Source organism: Hypanus sabinus, chromosome 16, assembly GCF_030144855.1.
Source record: "Hypanus sabinus isolate sHypSab1 chromosome 16, sHypSab1.hap1, whole genome shotgun sequence".
NCBI classification, from domain to species: Eukaryota; Metazoa; Chordata; class Chondrichthyes; order Myliobatiformes; family Dasyatidae; genus Hypanus; species Hypanus sabinus.
Window position 1 is genome coordinate 76,591,234 of NC_082721.1, and position 19,037 is coordinate 76,610,270.

The window sequence follows — 19,037 nt, forward strand, 5'->3', positions numbered from 1 at the left end:
GACCTTGGGACTATTGGCGATAAGGAGATCGGCCTCAAGTTCAACAGCACACACAAGGATCAGGGCGACACAGAGGCACAGTTCCAGGGACCCAGGTTCAGATCTGACCTCCAGTGCTGGCTGTACAGACTTGGCACATTATTCCCGAAGCCACGCTGGTTTCCTCCGACGTCCCAAAGACGTGCAATTCAATGGCTCTGTCAGTGACTCCTACATTTAGGTGAGTGGTAGAATGTGCAGATTTGAAGGCAAGGTTGGGACGATAAAATAGGATTAATGTAAATGGTTGCTATGGTTTCAGTGGGCTGAAAGGCCTGTTTCTTTGCTGTAACAGCTGCTTCTTTGATTCTGTACATTCTAAGTCTAAAATGCAATATTCTTCTTATTAAGTGCATCCCCATATGGAGTAATTGAGCCAAATACCACAGCTACATTTAACAAAGTGCAGTACAGAGCACAAACAGGTCCCTCACTCCACAGCGTCTGTGCTGAACACAATGCCGAATTAAACTAAATCTCTTCTGTCTGCATGTGATCTACGTTCCTCCATCTTTGTGTGTGTCTAACAGCTTCTTAACCATCACTATCGTACACGCTCCCCTGTTCCAGGCACTAAACCCTCCATGAAAAGCAATTAGCTCATGGACTAAAGCTTTGTTCCTCTCACTTTAAGTGCACAGCCTCTGGTATTTGACTCTTCTACCCTGGGAATTTAAGGGGAAAGAAGATGGATATTCTCAGAGTGGAAGGATATGTAGGTGTACAGCATCCACCTACTCAACAGCACCTCCCAAACCCCGACCTCTAAGTCAGTAACCCTACCGGCTTCACTGCCAATTATCGTCACAGAGCCATAAAAAGTACAACACAGGAACAGACCCCTTGGCCCACTAGTCCATCCCAAACCACTTAAACTGCCTACTCCCATCGACCTGCAATACCATAGCCCTCCATACCCCTCCCGTCCATGTACCCATCCAAACTTCTCTCAAACGTTGAAATCAAGCTTGCATGCTCCACTTGTGCTGGCAGCTCCTTCCACACTCTCATGACCCTCAGAGTGAGGAAGTTTCCCCTCATGTTCCCTTTATACTTTTCACCTTTCACCCTTAACCCATGACCTCTGCTTGTAGTCCCAGTCAACCTCAGTGGGGAAAAGCCTGTTTACGTAACCCAATCTATACGCCTCATAATCTTATATACCTTTTATCAAATCTCCTCTCAATCTTCTACAGTCCAAGGACTAAAACCCTAACCTATTCACTCTTTCCTTATAACTCAGGTCCTCCAGCAACATCTTTGTAAATTTTCCCTGTACTCTTTCAACCTTATTTACATCTTTCCTGTAGGTAGGTGACCAAAACCGCACACAATACTCCAGATTAGATCTCACCAACATCTCATACAACTTCAGCACAACATCCCATCCTCTATACTCAATACTTTGATTTGACCATCTTAAATGCCCCTTGAGGAGGTGCTAAGGCCCTTTGGCAGTGGATACTGAGTTGAAAATTTGAGTACAGCATGAACAAAGGAACAGTTGTACATTTCCTGCAGGATGGTGAGCGAATTTGATGGGAACATAGAAGTTTACAGCACATTACAGGCCCTTCGGCCCACAACGTTGTGCCGACCATGTAACCTACTCTGGAAACTGCCTAGAATTTCCTTGGCACCAAGCCCTCTATTTTTCTAAGCTTCATGTACCCATCCAAGAGGCTCTTAAAAGACCCTGTTGTATCGGCTTCCACCACTGCCATTGGCAGTGAATTCCACACACCCACCACTCTCTGTGTGAAAAACCTACCCCTGACATCCCCTTGGTACCTATCTCCAAGCACCTTAAAACTATGCCCCATCGTGTTATCCACTTCAGCCCTAGGAAAAAACCTCCGGCTATTCACATGACCAATGCCTCTCATCATCTTATACACCTCTAACAGGTCACCTCTCATCCTCTGTCACTCCAAGGAGAAAAGGCCAAGTACACTCAACCAATCCAGTCCAATCCAGGTAACATCCTTGTAACTCTCATCTGCACTCTCTCTATAGTATTCACATCCTTTCTGTAGTGAGGTGACCAGAACTGAACACAGTACTACAAGTGGAGTCTGACTGAGGTCTTGTAAAGCTGTAACATTGCATAGAAGTATTTGATATTTAGAGAATTATCTTTTTAGGTAAGCTACTCTAATAATTTTTTTCATCACCTTTTCAGGAAATCAATTTTCTCTCCTTCATGAAGATAATCATTAACTATTTTTACTAGTTTTTTTTTTAGGTGCTCTGCTGATTAGCTCATCCCAGAATGCCTCACAGCTCTTGAACTCAAACCCGTGAATGCCAACACACTATACACCTTCTTAACAACACTGTCAACCTGCACAGTAGCTTTGAGTGTCCTATTGATATGGACCCCAAGATCTCTTAGGTCCTCCACACTGCCAAGAATCTTACCAGCTACATTATCTTCTGTCTTCAAATTGGACCTACCAAAATGAACCACTTCACACTTATCTGGGTTGAAATTCATCTGCCACTTCTCAGTCCAGTTCTGTATCCTATCAATGTCCTGCTGTAACCTCTGACAACCCTCCAGACTATCCACAACACCCTCATCCTCCATGTCATCAGCAAACTTACTAACGCACCCCTCCACTTAGTCATCCAGGTCATTTATAAAAATCACAAAGAGGATGGGTCCCAGAACAGATCCCTGCGGAACAACAGTGGTCACTGTCCTCCATGCAGAATCCGAACCATCTAATTTGTATTTGCAAATATTTATGTAATACACGCACACAATGATGGAGGGACTCAGCAGGCCAGACAGCATTTATGGAAAAGAGTAAACAATCGATGTTTCTGGAAATAGGACTCATGATCAAGGGTCTTGGTCTGAAACATCGGCTGTTTACTCTTCTCCATAGCTACTGTCCGGCTTGCTGAGCTCCTCCAGAATTTTGAATGTGTTACTTTGATTTCCAGCATCTGCAGATTTTCTTGTTTTTCCAAATATTTATGTACAGTCGACCTTCACTAATCTGACTACCTGTAATCCGGTTCCTTTTATAATCCGGCACTGATTTCAAATCTTCACGCAACTGTAATTTAAAATTTCCCGGCCCACCGTACCAATCTGCTGCGCATTGTTTTGGTTGCGCTAGATCTGTTCATGTGTTGGCGCACTCTTGTAAGCACAGACAGGCGATTTCTGATTGTTGTGATCGTGGCTCAAAGAAACAGATATGCATAAGAAAAACAATGAAAGACGGAAGAAGTTTGGAACTAGATAAAGTGCTGATAACATGGTTTAATCTTCGTGTAAGTGAAGGTGTTGAATTATCTGGAGATATGGTGAAGGAACAGGCAAAAGTTTTCATGAAGAACGAGGACTAGACTATGAGTGTGACTATAGTGAAGGCTGGCTTCATCGGTTCAAACAGCGTCACGGATTACAGTTTCGTGCAGTGTGTGGTGAAAAACATTCAGCAGACAAGGAAGCAGCGGAGTTTGTTGACGAGTTCGCCAAGTTAGTCTCCAATGAAAAATTAAGCTCCGAACAGGTGAATAATGTTGTGCCAGTTTCAGCACCGGTTCCTGATGCTTCACTCATTTTTCAAGATGAAGATGTTGATTATCCTGACAACCCCATGCTTACAGATGTTACTTTGCCTGAAGGTATATTAAACGTCTCACTTTAGAAGTGGAAGTGCTCAAGTTTCCTGTAGTAGTTAATTCTTGTACCTTTACCTGTACCCTTTATTTTATCTGTGCCTGTACAGTATATCACTTTATTAATATTTCACTTACTACTCATTTAATATTTGTTTAATTATTATCTAACTTGTACTGATATACATGATATTTTAAATGTATGATGAGGTGGTTAGCTATTGCTTAATGTGATCCTTCTGTAATTCGGCATTTTCACTAATTTGGCACTCCTCAGGTCCCAGTGGTGCCAGATTAGTGAAGGTCGATCTGTACTTACTTTAACGGCTACATATAAACTTGCTTGTCACAGAGTACAGATCCATGCACAGCATGCCGAGCATGCTCTAACTGAAGTCTGGTGCTTTATCAAAATAATCGTTATCCCAAGCTTGGATTTGCATTTTTTTAGCTTTGTTCACTTGCACAGCTAATTTGCATGGGAGCTCCAGTGTTATCAAAAACTGCTAGTAGGTTTTTCATTACACCTATTCATTCCATGTAAATTCGGCAATATATGGCAGCATATTTGACTTCTCTTTGGACTTATGAATGTACTTCCTCTACCCCAGTTGGAACTTCACTTCCCAGGTAGTAAGTGACCTACATATTACTAAGAAAAGGTACCACTGAGAACATTAGCTCTGACACAAGGTGCTGCATATGCTGGTATCTGGAGCAATCGTCAAGTTGCTGAAGAAATGAGTCGAGTGGCATCTGTGGGGGTTGGGGAAAAGAAATTAATTTTAATTGCTGGACTTCTATGAAGTTACTTCATAGTAACTGGCACTGCTGGGCCAACGAGCCCAGGCTGCCCACTTTCACCCATGTGACCAGTTAATCTACTAACCTGTAATCCTTTGGAAAGTGGGAGCACCCAGTGAAAACGCACACCGTTATGGGGAGAACATAGAAACTCGTTACAGATAGCAGTGGGAAAATGGCTACGTTTCACATTGAAACACCGTGTGAATGAAAACAAGGATTTCCTCCCCCTCAACACCCACAGATGGTGCTTGACCCGATTAGTTCACTGCTCTATCTCGGCTCTGCGCTGAACTGGCACTCAGGCTGAGGCCTGCTTCATGTCTGTGGACTCACTTTTGCTCTGAATTCTATTGGCTTACTTTTATTGTTTGCACGATTTGCTTCTTTTCTTTCTGCTCATTGGGTGTTTGACTTACTTTGCTCTTAAGGGCTCTTTTGGGTTTCTTTGTTTCATGACTGCCTGTAAGGAGACGGGTCTCAAGGCTGTATAACATACCAAATATACTGAACTGATTCAGGGTATTTAAGGTAGCCGTGTCTATTGAAGGAGGAAGTAACCAGGGTCCTGGAGTCTTGCACTGTTTGGAATTGGAGTAGGTGTGGAAGTATGGGTAACTGAAATGAAACTGGAACTTAGTCCATAACATTATTTTTGAAAACAGATTTTTTTGATGGTGCATTTTTATTTAAAGTACCAATCCAAAGAGGTGCCATCTTCACAACCTCACAAAATCCCAAAGCATTTCTCAGTCAAAGGACCTTTAAAGAACACTCGATGGAGCAGCACACAAGATCAGATAAATAGCAATGATATCAGAACTTTTCCTCTCCAGACAGGCAACAATAAGTATTCGATCTGTTTTAGTGAGGTCAACTAAGGGATAAATATTGCTTAGGAGCCTGCACAGAACCTGAGTGTACCGTGATTCAATGTGCATCTCCCATGTCAAAGCTGCATCCCCATCAGGGCTCAGAGTAACTGGATGTTAAATTTATTTTTAGAAAAAATGCTAAGTGGAAAACTTTCAAACCCTGATATCAAGGATGAACACACACCAGTCCACCAGTCTCATTGAGGGGCCAGTGGTGGGAAGAGTGAGTTTCTGGGCATCACCATCTCAGAGATCTGTTCTGGGCTTCATGAAGAAGACATGCCAGCAGCTGAACTTCATTAGGAGTTTCGGGAGATTTGGTAGGTCACCAATGCTCCTTATAAATTTCTGCAAATGTACAGTGGAGACATTCTAACTTGCTGCATCAGAGCCTGATCTGGAGACTCTTTGCCCAGCATCACAAGAGGCTGCAGAGAGTTGTAGATTTAGCCAGCTCCATCATGAGCACAACTCTCCCCAACATTGAGGACGTGTTCAAGAGGTGATGCCTTGTGAAGGAGGCATTTGACATAAAGGACCCACATCTTGTTACTACCATCAGGGAGGAGATTCAGCAGTCTGAAGACTCTATTTAGAAACAGCTTCTTCCCCTCCACCATTACATTTCTCAATGGTCCGTGAATTCATGAACCGTACCCCCTTATTCCTTTCCTTCACTATTATTTTCACAATTTATAGATTTTTATGTCTTTGCACTGTACTATTGAACAGCAAATCTCACGTCATACAAGTCAGTGATGATAAATCTGATCTGAAATGCACGCTGTCCTTCAGTAATAAACAGGTTCCATTTCTACAAAAGTCCTAACGGCAATTTTGTCCGCAACTCAGAAACAGTGTTCGACCTGGTAAACACAGACTTCCACACCTCTTCAGTAGTCTGCTGCAAGGCACCAAAATGCAGACCTGATTGGGGGGGGGGGGGAAAGAGAGGGGGGAGGAGAGAGAGAGGGGGGAGGAGAGAGAGAGGGGGAGAAGAGAGAGAGAGGGGGAGAAGAGAGAGAGAGGGGGAGAAGAGAGAGAGAGGGGGAGAAGAGAGAGAGAGGGGGAGAAGAGAGAGAGAGGGGGAGAAGAGAGAGAGAGGGGGAGAAGAGAGAGAGAGGGGAGAAAGAGAGAGAGAAAGAGTGTCAGTCTAATCTAATTTGCTAATTCAGATTTTTCTGTTACAAGCTGAAGTTTTTGCAGATGTGGAGGATTTCACTTTGCACGACAGTTCCGTGGGCCTACTGCTGACCTCAGAGCCCATGAACCCCACTCCATGATGATCCAGTGTCAGACTGCATTCTCACTCCAGATGGTCTCATTGTAATTCCATGCATTCAGCTGGGGTGTGGAACATGGAACAGTGCAGCACAGTCCAGACCCTTCAGCCTGTAATGCTGTGCCAACCCGGTGAACAATCTAAGCCTTCCCTCCTTCCTTCACAGCCCATGGACCCCATTTTTCTGACATCCATGTGAATCTTTCAAATGCCTACCACCGCTTGTGACAGTGCATTCCAAGCACCCACCACTCTGTGTAAAAGAAAATTACCTCTGACAACCCCCTTAAACTTCTCTTCACTCACCTTAAACTGATTTCCAATGGGAAAAAAAAATTTCTGGCTGCCCACCCTGTCTCAAAATCTTCCACTCACTGCTACGAGCGAAAGTTCCCACTTGCTTCAAAAGGGCAACAATTATACCAGTGCCTAAGAAGAATAATGTGGGCTGCCTTAATGACTATCGCCCAGTAGCACTCACATCTACAGTGATGAAATGCTTTTGAGAGGTTGGACATGACTAAACTGAACTTCTGCCTCAGCAAGGACCTGAACCCATTACAATTTGCCTATCGCCACAATAGGTCAATAGTAGATGCAATCTCAATGGCTTTTCACACGGCCTTAGACCACCTGGACAATACAAACACCTATGTCAGGATGCTGTTCATCGACTATAGCCGAGCATTTACTATCATCATTCATACAATCCTGACTGAGAAGTTACAGAACCTGGGCCTCTGTACCTCCTTCTGCAATTAGATCCTCAACTTCCTAACTGGAAGATCACAGTGTGTGCGGATTGTGATAACATCTCCTCCTCGCTGATGATCAACACTGGTGCACCTCAGGGGTGTGTGTTTAGCCCATTGTTGTAATCTCTCTATACCTGTGACTGTGCGGCTAGGCATAGCTCAAATATCATCAATAAATTTGCTGATGTTGGTAGAATTTCAGATGGAGATGAGAGGGCGTACAGGAGTGAAATATGTCAACCAGTGGAGTCGTGTTGCAGCAACAACCTGGCACTCAACGTCAGTAAGACCTGATTGTGGACTTCAGGAAGGGTAAGACGAAGGAACACATACCAATCCTCAGAGAGGGATCAGAAGTGGAGAGAGTGAGCAGTTTCAAGTTCTTGGGTGTCAAGATCTCTGAGGACCTAACTTGGTCCCAACATATCGATGCAGCTATAAAGAAGGCAAGACAGCGACTATACTTCATTATGAGTTTGAAGAGGTTTGATATGTCAACAAGTAACTTCTATAGATGTACCGTGGAGAGTATTCTGACAGGCTGCATCACTGTCTGGTATGGGGTGGGGGGGCTACAGCACAGAACAAGAAGCTGCAGAGGGTTGTAAATTTAGTCAGCTCCATCTTGGGTACTAGCCTACAAAGTACCCAGGACATCATTAAGGAGCGGTGTCTCAGAAAGGCAGCATCCATCTTTAAGGACCTCCAGTACCCAGGGCATGCCCTTTTCTTACTGTTACCATCGGGTAGGAGGTACAGAAGCCTGAAAACACACACTCAGCGATTCAGGAACAGCTTCTTCCCCCTGCTATCTGATTCTTAAATGGAAATTGAACCAGAGAACACCACCTCATTTTTTTTTATATTATTTCTGGTTTTTGCACGATTTTTAATCTAATCATTAAATCAATAAGTAATTGATTTACTTATTTATTATTATGAGGGTTAGGGTTATTTTCTTCTTTTTCTATAATATTGCATTGAACAGCTAAGTTAACAAATTTCACAACACATGCTGGTGATAATAAACCTGATTCTGATGTCACCTCACATTCTCCTTTGCTCCAAAAAGAAAAACCCAAACTCACTCAAATTTCCCTCATGAAACATATTTTCTCTAATCTCGGCAGCATTTTGGTAAATCTGCTCCGCATTCTCTGTAAAGGTTCCACAACCATCCTGTATTTGAGGCAACCAGAAATGAATATGATACTCTAAGTGTGGTCTAACCGCAGTTTTGTAGAGCTGCAACATTGCCCAGTCAGCTCTTCAATTTAAGCCCCCTCCCCCCAACTACTGAAGACCAACACACCGTACACCTTCTCAACCACCCTATCGTGTGGCAACTCTGAGGGACCTCCATGCTTGGACACCGAGATCCCTGTTTCCCCCACACCGCTAAACCTGTAACTCCGCTTTCAAGATTGATCTTCCAAAATTTACCGCTTCGCACTTTTCCAGACTGAATTCCATCTGCCACTTCTCCACCCAAATCTGCATCCTATCTATCTCCCACAGTAACCTACACCAGCCTTCTACACTATCCACAACACCTCCAACTTTCATGTCATCTGCAAATCTACTAGCCCAACTTTTTACCTCCTCATCCAAGACATTTATAAAAATTACAAAAATCAGGGGTTCCAGACCCGATCCCTATGGAACACCGCCGGTCACTGACCTCCATGCTTCCATCTTCTAACACCTTCTGCTTTCTCTGCAGGGCAATTCTGAACCTATAATGTTAAGACTCCCTGGATCCCATGCCTCATGGCTTTCTGGATGATGGGAACTTTATCAAACACTTTAGTAATACCAATATACATCCACCACTCTACCCTCATCAATTTATTTTGTTACCTCTTTGAGAAAGTCAATCAGACATGTGAAGTACGAACTGGCCACAGAAAGCCATGCTGATTATCCCCAATATCTAAAATTTGGATCGTTATCTTTTTTTTGAAGAAGCACATTCAAATGCTCACAAACCCTGTCCCTGATAGTCCGCTCCAATAGTTTGCCCACCAGTGCCATAAGACTCTGGATCATAATTCCCAAGATTATCCTTATTCCCTTTCTTAAACAAAGTAATAAGATTAACCACCCTCCAATTCTCTGGTAGCTCTCCTGTGACTAGGGAGGATGCAAAGTTCATTGTCAATGCCTCAGCAATCTCCTCTCTTGCTCCCCATAGTAACCTGTGGTATATCCTGTCCATTCCCAGGGATTTATCTATCCTAATGTATTTCAGAAACTCCAACAATACGACCTTCTTGATCTCAACATGCTCCAACACATTAGCCTGTTCTATGCTAATCTCACATTCATTAAGCTCCCTTTCCCTGCAAACACCAAAGCAAAGTATTAATTAAGGACCCCCCCACCCCCACAACCTCCTCCACCTCTAAGCATACAATATCCTAAGACAATAAGATAGAGGAGCAGAACTAGGCCATTTGGCCCATCGAGTCTGCTCTACCATATCATCATGGCTGACCTAATTTTCCTGTCAGCTCCAATCTCCCTGTATCCCTTAGTGCCCTGACCAATCAATAATCTATCGATCTCTTCCTTAAACATATTTAAAGACTTGGCCTCCACAGCTGCCCGTGACAAAGGATTCCACAGATTCACCACTCTCTGGCTAAAGAAATTCCTCCTCATCTCCATTCTAAAAGGACACACCTCAATTCTGAGGCTGTGTCCTCTGGTCTTAAGACTCTCCCACCATAGGAAACATCCTCTCCACATCCACTCTGTCAAGGGCTTTCACTATTCGATAGGTTTCAATGAAGTCACCTCTCATTCTACTGAATTCTAGTGAATACAGGCCCAGAGCCATCAAATGCTCTTCATATGGCAAGCTATTCAATCCAGGAATTATTTTTGGGGACCAGCTTTGAACCCTCTCCAGTTTCAGCATACCCTTTCTAAGGGGCCCAAATCTGCTGTAAGTGAGGCCTCACCAGTGCTTTATAAAGACTCAACATTACATCCTTGTTTTTACATTCTAATACTCTTGAAATGAATGCTAACATTTCATTTGCCTTCCACACCAGAGATGCAACCTGCAAATTAACCTTTAGGTAATCCTGCACAAGTGCTCCCAAGTCCCATTGCCCCTCAGTTTTTGTATTTGCTCTCTATTTAGAAACTAGCCAACCCTTTCATTTCTTCCATCAAAGTGCATGACCATACACTTCTCAACACTGTTTTCCATCTGCCCACTCTCCTAATCTGGTTAAGTCCTTCTGTAACCTCTCTGTTTTCTGCCCTTCCACCCATCTTAATATCGCCAGCAGACTCTGCAACAAAGCCATCAATACCATTATTCAAATCATTGACATATAACATAAAAAGAATTGGTCCCAACACAGACCACTGTGGAACACCACTAATCACCGGTAGCCGGTCAGAAAAGGCTCCCTTTCTTCCCACTCTTTGTCTCCTGCCAATCAGCCACTGCTTTATTCATGCTAGAATCTCTCCTATAATACCACAGGCTCCTAGCTTGTTAAGCACCCTCATGCGTGGCACTTTGTCAAAGGTCTTCCGAAAATCAAAGTACACAACATTAACAAATTCTCCTTTGTCTATCCAGCTTGTTACATCTTCAAAGAATTTCAAGATTTGTCAGACAAGATTTTCCCTTGAGGAAACCATGCCGAGTATGGCCTAGTTTATCATGTGCCTCCAAGTACCCTGGGACCTCATCCTTAACAATCAACTCCAGCCTCATCTCAACCGCTGATGTCAGACTAACTGGCCTATAGTTTCCTTTCTTCTGCTTCTCTCCCTTCTTGAAGAGTGGAGTGACATTTGCAATTTTCCAGTCTTCCAGAACCATTTCAGAATCTACTGATTCTTGAAAGATCATTACTAATACCTCCACGATCTCTTCAGCTGCTTCTTTCAGAACCCTGGGTCTACACCATCTGGTCCAGGTGACTTATCTACCTTCAGACCTTTCAGTTTCCCAATTACCTTCTCTCTAGTTATGGTAACTTCACACTTCTCCTGACACCTGGAACTTAGACCATACTGCTAGTGTTTTCCACAGTGAGACTGATGCAAAATACTTATTCAGTTCTTCCACCATTTCATTGTCCTCCTTTACCTCTCCGGCATCATTTTCCAGCTATCCGATATCCATTCTCACCCCTCTTTTACACTTTATGTATCTGTAAAAATGTCTGGTATGCTCTTTAATATTATTGGCTAGCTTATTTTCGGATTCTACCTTTAGCTTCTTAATGACTGTTTAGTTGCCTTCTGTTGGTTTTTAAAAGCTTCCCCATCCTCTAACTTCCCATTAATCTTTGATATGTTACAGGGTTCCATGAGAGGTTGCTAGGTGTTCCGCAAGAGATCAGTTTTTTACAAGAATAAACATTGTTTTTTGATGCTAGCGCTTGCAGTGGTGGGCAGTGACTTGTTAGAGGTTCCTCAGCCCAGTGGCAGTGCGCAGTCACAGTAGGACCATGTATACTTGGTTGAGTCCATTCTCATTATTTGACGCGTGATAGGGTAGGTTGCTGATAATTGGTGAGCACTGTATTGCATGGAGGGGAGGACGGTAGCCCCTTCAGGTACTCAAACAGGGGCTGCAACCTCTCACGCTCCACCGGCCCCTCCCGACCATAGAATGGGCAGGTAGACAGGGTGTCAGTGAACAAGCTTAAAAACCTTTGACACTGTACTGCCCTATCCAACACCTTCCACCCCAGGTCTCCAATGTTCAGGGGAAGCACCCCTGCATAAAGGGATTTACACTGGGGCCTCCTTCACTGCCAGATGGTAGAACAGCCCAAGGTGAGTCTGGCCAGCAAAGGCGAGGAAGTGAAAGGAGCAGCTGCTACAGGAAACATTTTGGAGCATCATGGAAGGGCACGGTGGACATCCCTGCAAGGCAGCTCACATTGTGCCCGACCCTCGCCATCCACGGAGGTAGCCCGAGGCCTGGTCCGACAAGCACTTCCGGACCATCAGGTGGTCATGTAGCCGGAACCTCTCCACTTCCTCGACACGCACCCTGTCGCAGCCAGAGTACCCCGCCTGGATGAAACCAGACAGCTCTTGGTAAAAGTGAGGCAGTTCCCTCAAAGCAGCGCGGCTGATGCTGTCCGCTGGAATACGCGAGCCCTCCTGCAGGCAGTGTACCCGGCGGAGAAAGTGCATCGCCAGCGCATGCAGTCCCGGAGGGTGGTCACCGCACAGGTATCTTCGCAGGGCCCTGACATGGAGAGCCGCCAGCTGGGTGCACACATACACACCAATGACTGATTGCCCTCCGTGACCGGAAGACTCGGGACCCAAGCAGACACACAATGCCTCCTGTTACAGGGGGCAGGGCTTCAGATTCTTGGATCATTGGGATCTCTTCTGGGCGAAGTATGACCTGTTCAAAAAGGATGGGTTACACCTGAACCCGAAGGGGACCAATATCCTGGCGGGAACGTTTAATAGAGCTGTTAGGGAGGGTTTAAACTAATTTGGCAGGGGGATGGGAACCAGAATGATAGAGCAGGGGAGAGGGAAAACAGAAATAGATCTAAGACAGTGAGCAGTAAAGATGTCAGGAAGGACAGGCCGGTGATGGGGCAAATTTGCAGCCACTGGGATGAGTTACAGTGCAATCAAAGCAAAAAGTACCAAATACTGGACTTAAGGTGTTATACTTAAATGCACACAGCATAAGGAATAAGGTGGATGATCTTGTCGTACAGCTACAGATTGGCAGGTATGATATTGTGGCCATCATTGAGACATGGCAAAATGATGCATGTCTCTGGGAGCTGAACATCCAAGAATACACGGTGTATCAGAAGGATAGGCAGTTAGGCAGAGGCAGTGGCATGGCTTTACTGGTAAGAAATATTAAATCATTAGAAAATAGTGACGTAGGATCAGAAGGCGCAGAATCTTTATGGGTTGAGCTAAGAAATCGCAGGGGTAAAAAGACCCTGATGGCAGTTATCTACAGGCCTCCAAACAGCTGCAGTGATGTGGACTACAAATTACAACAGGAAATAGAAGAGGCTTGCCAGAAGGGCAGTGTTATGATAGTTGTGGGAGATTTTAACTTGTGAGTGGATTTAGAAAATCAGGTCAACACTGGATCTCAAGAGAGAGAATTTGTAGAATGTCTATGAGATGGGTTTTTAGAACAGCTTGTTGTTGAGCCCACTAGGGGATCGGCTGTACTGGATTGGGTATTACGTAGTGAACCAGAGGTGATTAGAGAGATTGAGGTGAAGGAACCCTTAGGAGGTAGTGATCATAACATGATTGAGTTCACTGTGAAATTTGAGAAATAGAAGCCGAAATCCGATGTGTCGGTATTTCAGTGGAGTAAAGGAAATTACAGTGGCATGAGAGAGGAACTGGCCAAGGTTGACTGGAAAAGGACACGAGCGGGAAGGATGGCAGAGCAGCAGTGGCTGGAGTTTATACAAGAAGTGAGGAAGGTACAAGACAACTATATTCCAAAAAAAAAATTTTCGAATGGAGAAAGGATGCAACCGTGGCTGACAAGAGAAGTCAAAGCCAAAGTAAAAGCAAAGGAGAGGGCATACAAGGAAGCAAAAATTAGTGGGAAGAGAGGACTGGGAAGTTTTTAAAAGCTTACAAAAGGAAACTAAGAAGGTCATTAAGAGGGAAAAGATGAACAATGAAAGGAAGCTAGCAAATAATATCTAAAATTCTAAAAGCTTTTTCAAGTATATAAAGAGTAAAAGACAGGTGAGAGTAGATATAGGACCGATAGAAAATGATGCTGGAGAAATTGTAATGGGAGATAAGGAGATGGTGGATGAACTGAACAAGTATTTTGCATCAGTCTTCACTGAGGAAGACATCAGCAATATACCGGACATTCAAGGGTGTCAGGGAAGAGAATTGTGCGCAGTCACAATTACGACAGAGAAAGTACTCAGGAAGCTGAATAGTCTAAGGGTAGGTAAATCTCCTGGACCAGATGGAATGCACCCTCGTTTTCTGAAGGAAGTAGCTGTGGAGATTGCAGAGGCATTAGCAATGATCTTTCAAAAGTCAATAGATTCTGGCCTGGTTCTGGAGGACTGGAAGATTGCAAATGTCACTTCACTATTTAAGAAGGGGGCAAAGATCCAAAAAGGAAATTATAGTACAAAAATACAGCTGCAGATGCTGTGGATCAAAGAATACATACACAATGCTGGAAGAACTCAACAGGTCAGGCAGCATCCGTGAGAAAAGAGTAGCCAACGTTTCAGGCCGAGACCCTTCATCAGGAATGGGGGGGAAGAGAGGGCCGAAGCCCAGTAATAGAGATAGGGGAGGGGGTAGGGAAATTATAGACCTGTTAGCTTGACATCGGTGGTTGGGAAGTTGTTGGAGTCAATTGTCAAGGATGAGGTTACGGAGTACCTGGAGGCATATGACAAGATAGGCAGAACTCAGCATGGTTTCCTTAAAGGTAAATCATACCTGACAAACCTATTGCAATTTTTTGAGGAAATTATAAGTAGGCTAGACGAGGGAGATGCAGTGGGTGTTGTGTATTTGGATTTTCAGAAGGCCTTTGACCAGGTGCCACACATGAGGCTGCTAAACAAGATAAGAGCCCATGGAATTATGGGAAAGTTACTGGATAGAGATTTGGTTGATTGGCAGGAAACAGAGAGTGGGAATAAAGGGATCCCACTCTGGTTGGCTGCCGGTTACCAGTGGTGTTCCACAGGGGTACGTGTTGGGGCCACTTCTTTTTACGTTGTATATCAACGATTTGGATAATGGAATAGATGGCTTTGTGGCTAAGTTTGCTGATGATACTGTTATGAATGTACCACAGCTCTGAGGGGCCGAAGGGTGCAGGGTAGCCCCCTCCTTTGTGAGAATCGCAAGATCAGTATTGATTTGGGTCAGGAGACCCAGGAAATGAGAGAGAGAGACGTGCAGAATGTCTCGTTCCCCCGGCGATATAAAGCTACGGGAAACGGCCATTGTCTCTTGAAGACGAACTTGTGTATTGCTATACTGTGCTACGTGGAAGCCTTCAGGCAAAGTGGGCTGGTTGAGGGAGGGATTGCATCACACCAACCTGATTGACATCTGAGACCCTGTGAGTCAGGATAAAAGAGGGTCTGTGGGAACAGCCCCTCAGACGCACCAGAAGAAACGCTAGCGAATAGTAGCGGATAATAGCGGAAGCCGGTGGGGAGGCCACGTGCGTTTGGTTCCATTTGCCCCGGAAACCGGTGCCCTTACCACGGAAAAATGGCTTTTAGCTAACAACGGGGAAACCAACTCCCAAAAAGACTCGAAGGATTGGCATCATCAAAGAACTGGGCAAGTTTAACCCATCTCTCTCTCAAACCCAAAACGTCGCAGCTTGAACAAACTAACAGTGACTTTTATATTTCCATTGGACAATACATTATCCCCTAGACAACGACAGAGCTATTTCTTATTGATTATTATTATACCTGCGCTTTTAGATTTAGTATTGATGACGTATATTATCTGTGTGTTTGCATTGATCTTATTTTTGTGCCCCTTTTTCAATAAATACTGTTAAAAATAGTACCATCAGACTTCAATGGACCTCTCTATCTTTGCTGGTAAGTGACCCAGTTACCCAGTTCGTAACAAAATTGGGTTCTCGTCTTGGGATTTGACACCAAATTGGGAGGCCAGTGAATCGGGCTTGTAAGTCCAAAAACTTGGATCTGGTTACGCGGGTAGCCGGACGGGAAACCAGCAAAGATGGACGTGGGTGAATTTATAGAAAACCCGACTTTGGAGGCGCTAGAGGCAGCCACCAAATCAGACTTGATAAATTTGGCGAAGGGGTTAAACCTCGCAGAGGTGAGGTTGTCAATGAAAATACGGGAGGTGCGAAGGGCAATAACTCAGTATTATATCGGGAAGAATGTGTTTGCAGCTGAGGTACTGGGAAATATCCCTGAAAAGGTACCAGCTAGTGGGACGGCTCAGTTAGAGTTGGAGAAATTAAAGTTGGAACATGCAATTAAGGTAAAGCAGCTGGAGGCAGCTGAGGAAGAGAATGAAAGAGCAGAGAGAGAGAAGGAGAAAGAAAGGGCCGAGAGAGAAAGGGAGCATGCGCTCCAGCTAAAGGAGTTAGAGGTGAAAGGGGAGCAGGAAAGAGCTGAGAAACAAAGAGAGCATGAAATTCAGTTAAAACAGCTGGAAGCAGCTGAGAAAGAGAAGAGAGTATGGGGAGGCAGAGAAACAAAGAAAACATGGAGAAGTTAAGGCAAGGGTGGAGAGATCAAGGGTGAAACCGAGAGGAACGGTTTAATGTTAGTTGGGAGTTGAGGTTAGTACCTCCGTTCGAGGAGATGGATGTGGATAGTTACTTCTTGCTTTTTGAAAAGGTGGCAGTGAATCAGAAGTGGCCCAGAGAACAGTGGGTGGCGCTGTTACAAAGTGTGTTAAAAGGGAAGGCACAGCGGGCATATACAGCGTTGGCCATGGAGGAAGAGAGTTATGACAAAGTAAAGGTGGCCATTCTCCGGAGTTACGAGTTAGTACCTGAAGCGTATAGACAAAAGTTTAGAAATTTAAAGAAAGGGTGGAATCAGATGTATACCGAGTTTGCCTATGAGAAGGTGTGCTCTTGGACCGTTGGTGCACAGCAGAGATAGTGGGGGAGGATTATTGGCATCTCAGGGAGTTAATTCTGATTGAGGAATTTAAAGGTTGTGTTTCGGAGGATATCCGGATGTATTTGAATGAGAAGCCGAATAAGTCCATCTCAGAATTTGCTAGGTTCGCAGATGAATATGCCCTAACCCACAAGACAAAGTTTTCCTCAAATAAAAGTTCCCAGAGAGACCGTGGGAATGATCGAGAAAGTCTGCCAGCTGAGGCAGAGGTCCCGCCAGGAGCTAGTGGTAAGGTTGAGGGGGAAAGGCCAGACGGCCAGAGATTTCTGGGCTTGACCTGTTTTAATTGTTCAAAGGGGGGGCATATTGCATCTAGGTGCTTTGCTCCGTGGAAAGAGACAGGAAGAGGGAAAGCAGCAGTCCCTTTTGGATGTGCTGTGGTAATCAGTAAATCGACAAGAGAGCCCCGGGTAGACAGAGTACGAGAAGGGTCTGAGACTTGTCTGTCAAATGGAACCCTGTCTGTGAGGGAGGGAGACACACCAGTTCCAGTATGGATCTGGACAGACACGGGGGCTGAGCTGTCGTTGATCAGCAGTAAGGTACTAGATTTTGGTCGCAAGACGAGAATGGTAGCTGTGAAAGGAATAAGCAAAGGGACAGAAATGGTGCCCTTACATAAGGTCATTATGGATTGTGAGCTGGTGTCTGGACCAGTTGAAATAGGGGTGCGAGTTCCTGTGAAAATGAGGGAAGTAAAAGACGGATATATTCCAAATAGGAAGAAATTTTCAAAGGGAAGAAGGACACTACTGTGGCTGACAAGTGAACTCAGAGTCAAAGTAAAAGCAAAAGCAAAAGTGAGGGCATAAATACAAGGAAACCAGAGTTAGTGGGAAGATAGAGATTTGGGGAGCTTTTAAAAACTTGGAGAGGAAAGTAAAGTGGTCATTAAGAAGGAAACGATGAATTACGAGAGGAAACTGGCGACTAATATCAAACAAGATACTAAAGGCTTCTTTAAGTACATAAAGGTTAAAAGAGAGTCGAGGGTAGATATAGGACCAGTACAAAATGACACTGGAGATATTGTAATGACAGATGAAGAGATGGCAGAGGAACTGAATGTATAATTTGCATCAATCTTTACAGTGGAAGATGTCTGCAGTATATCGGACATTGAAGAGTGTCAGGGAAGTGAAGTTTGTTCAGTGAAAATTATGACTGAGAAGGTACTCAGGAAGATTAATAGTCTGAGGGTGGATAAATCTCCTGGACTTGATGCAATGCACCCTCGGGTTCTGAAGGAAGTAGCTGGAGAGATTGCGAAGACATTAAGAATGATCTTTCAAGAATCGATAGCCTCTGTCATTGTACCGGATGACTGGAAAATTGCAAATGTTACTCCACTATTTAAGAAGAGTAGGAGGCAGCAGAAAGGAAACTATAGACTTGTTAGCCTGACATCAGTGGTTGGGAAGTTGTTGGAATCGATTGTTAGGGATGAGATTACGGAATACCTGGAGGCACATGACAAGGTAGGCCAAAACCAGCATGGTTTCCTGAAAGGAAAATCCCGTCTGACAAACCTACTGCAATTCTTTGAGGAAATTACAAGCAGAGTAGACAAAGGAGATGCAGTAGACGTGGTGTACTTGGATTTTCAGAAGGCCTTTGACAAGTTGCCGTACATGAGGCTGCTTACCAAGATAAGAGCCCATGGAATTACAGGGAAGTTACTAACATGGGTGGAGCACTCGCTGGTCGGCAGAAAACAGAGAGTGGGAATAAAGGGATCCTATTCTGGCTGGCTGCTGGTTACCAATGGAGTTCCACAGGGGTCGGTGTTGGGACCGGTGATTTTTACGATGTACATCAATGATTTGGACTATGGTATTAATGGATTTGTGGCTAAATTTGCCAATGATACAAAGATAGGTGGAGGGGCAGGTAGTGTTGAGGAAATAGACAGCCTGCGAAAGACTTAGATAGTTTAGGGGAATGGGCAAAGAAGTGGCAAATGCAATACAATGTT

The 19,037-nt window shown here is 44.4% G+C and overlaps 1 protein-coding gene across 2 annotated transcripts in view; it reads right to left on the reverse strand.

Moving 5' to 3' along the window:
- LOC132406460 (protein Niban 2-like) overlaps positions 1 to 19,037 on the reverse strand; it is a 174,572-nt gene that overhangs the window by 129,778 nt on the left and 25,757 nt on the right. The gene's annotated exons all lie outside the window — the stretch shown is intronic.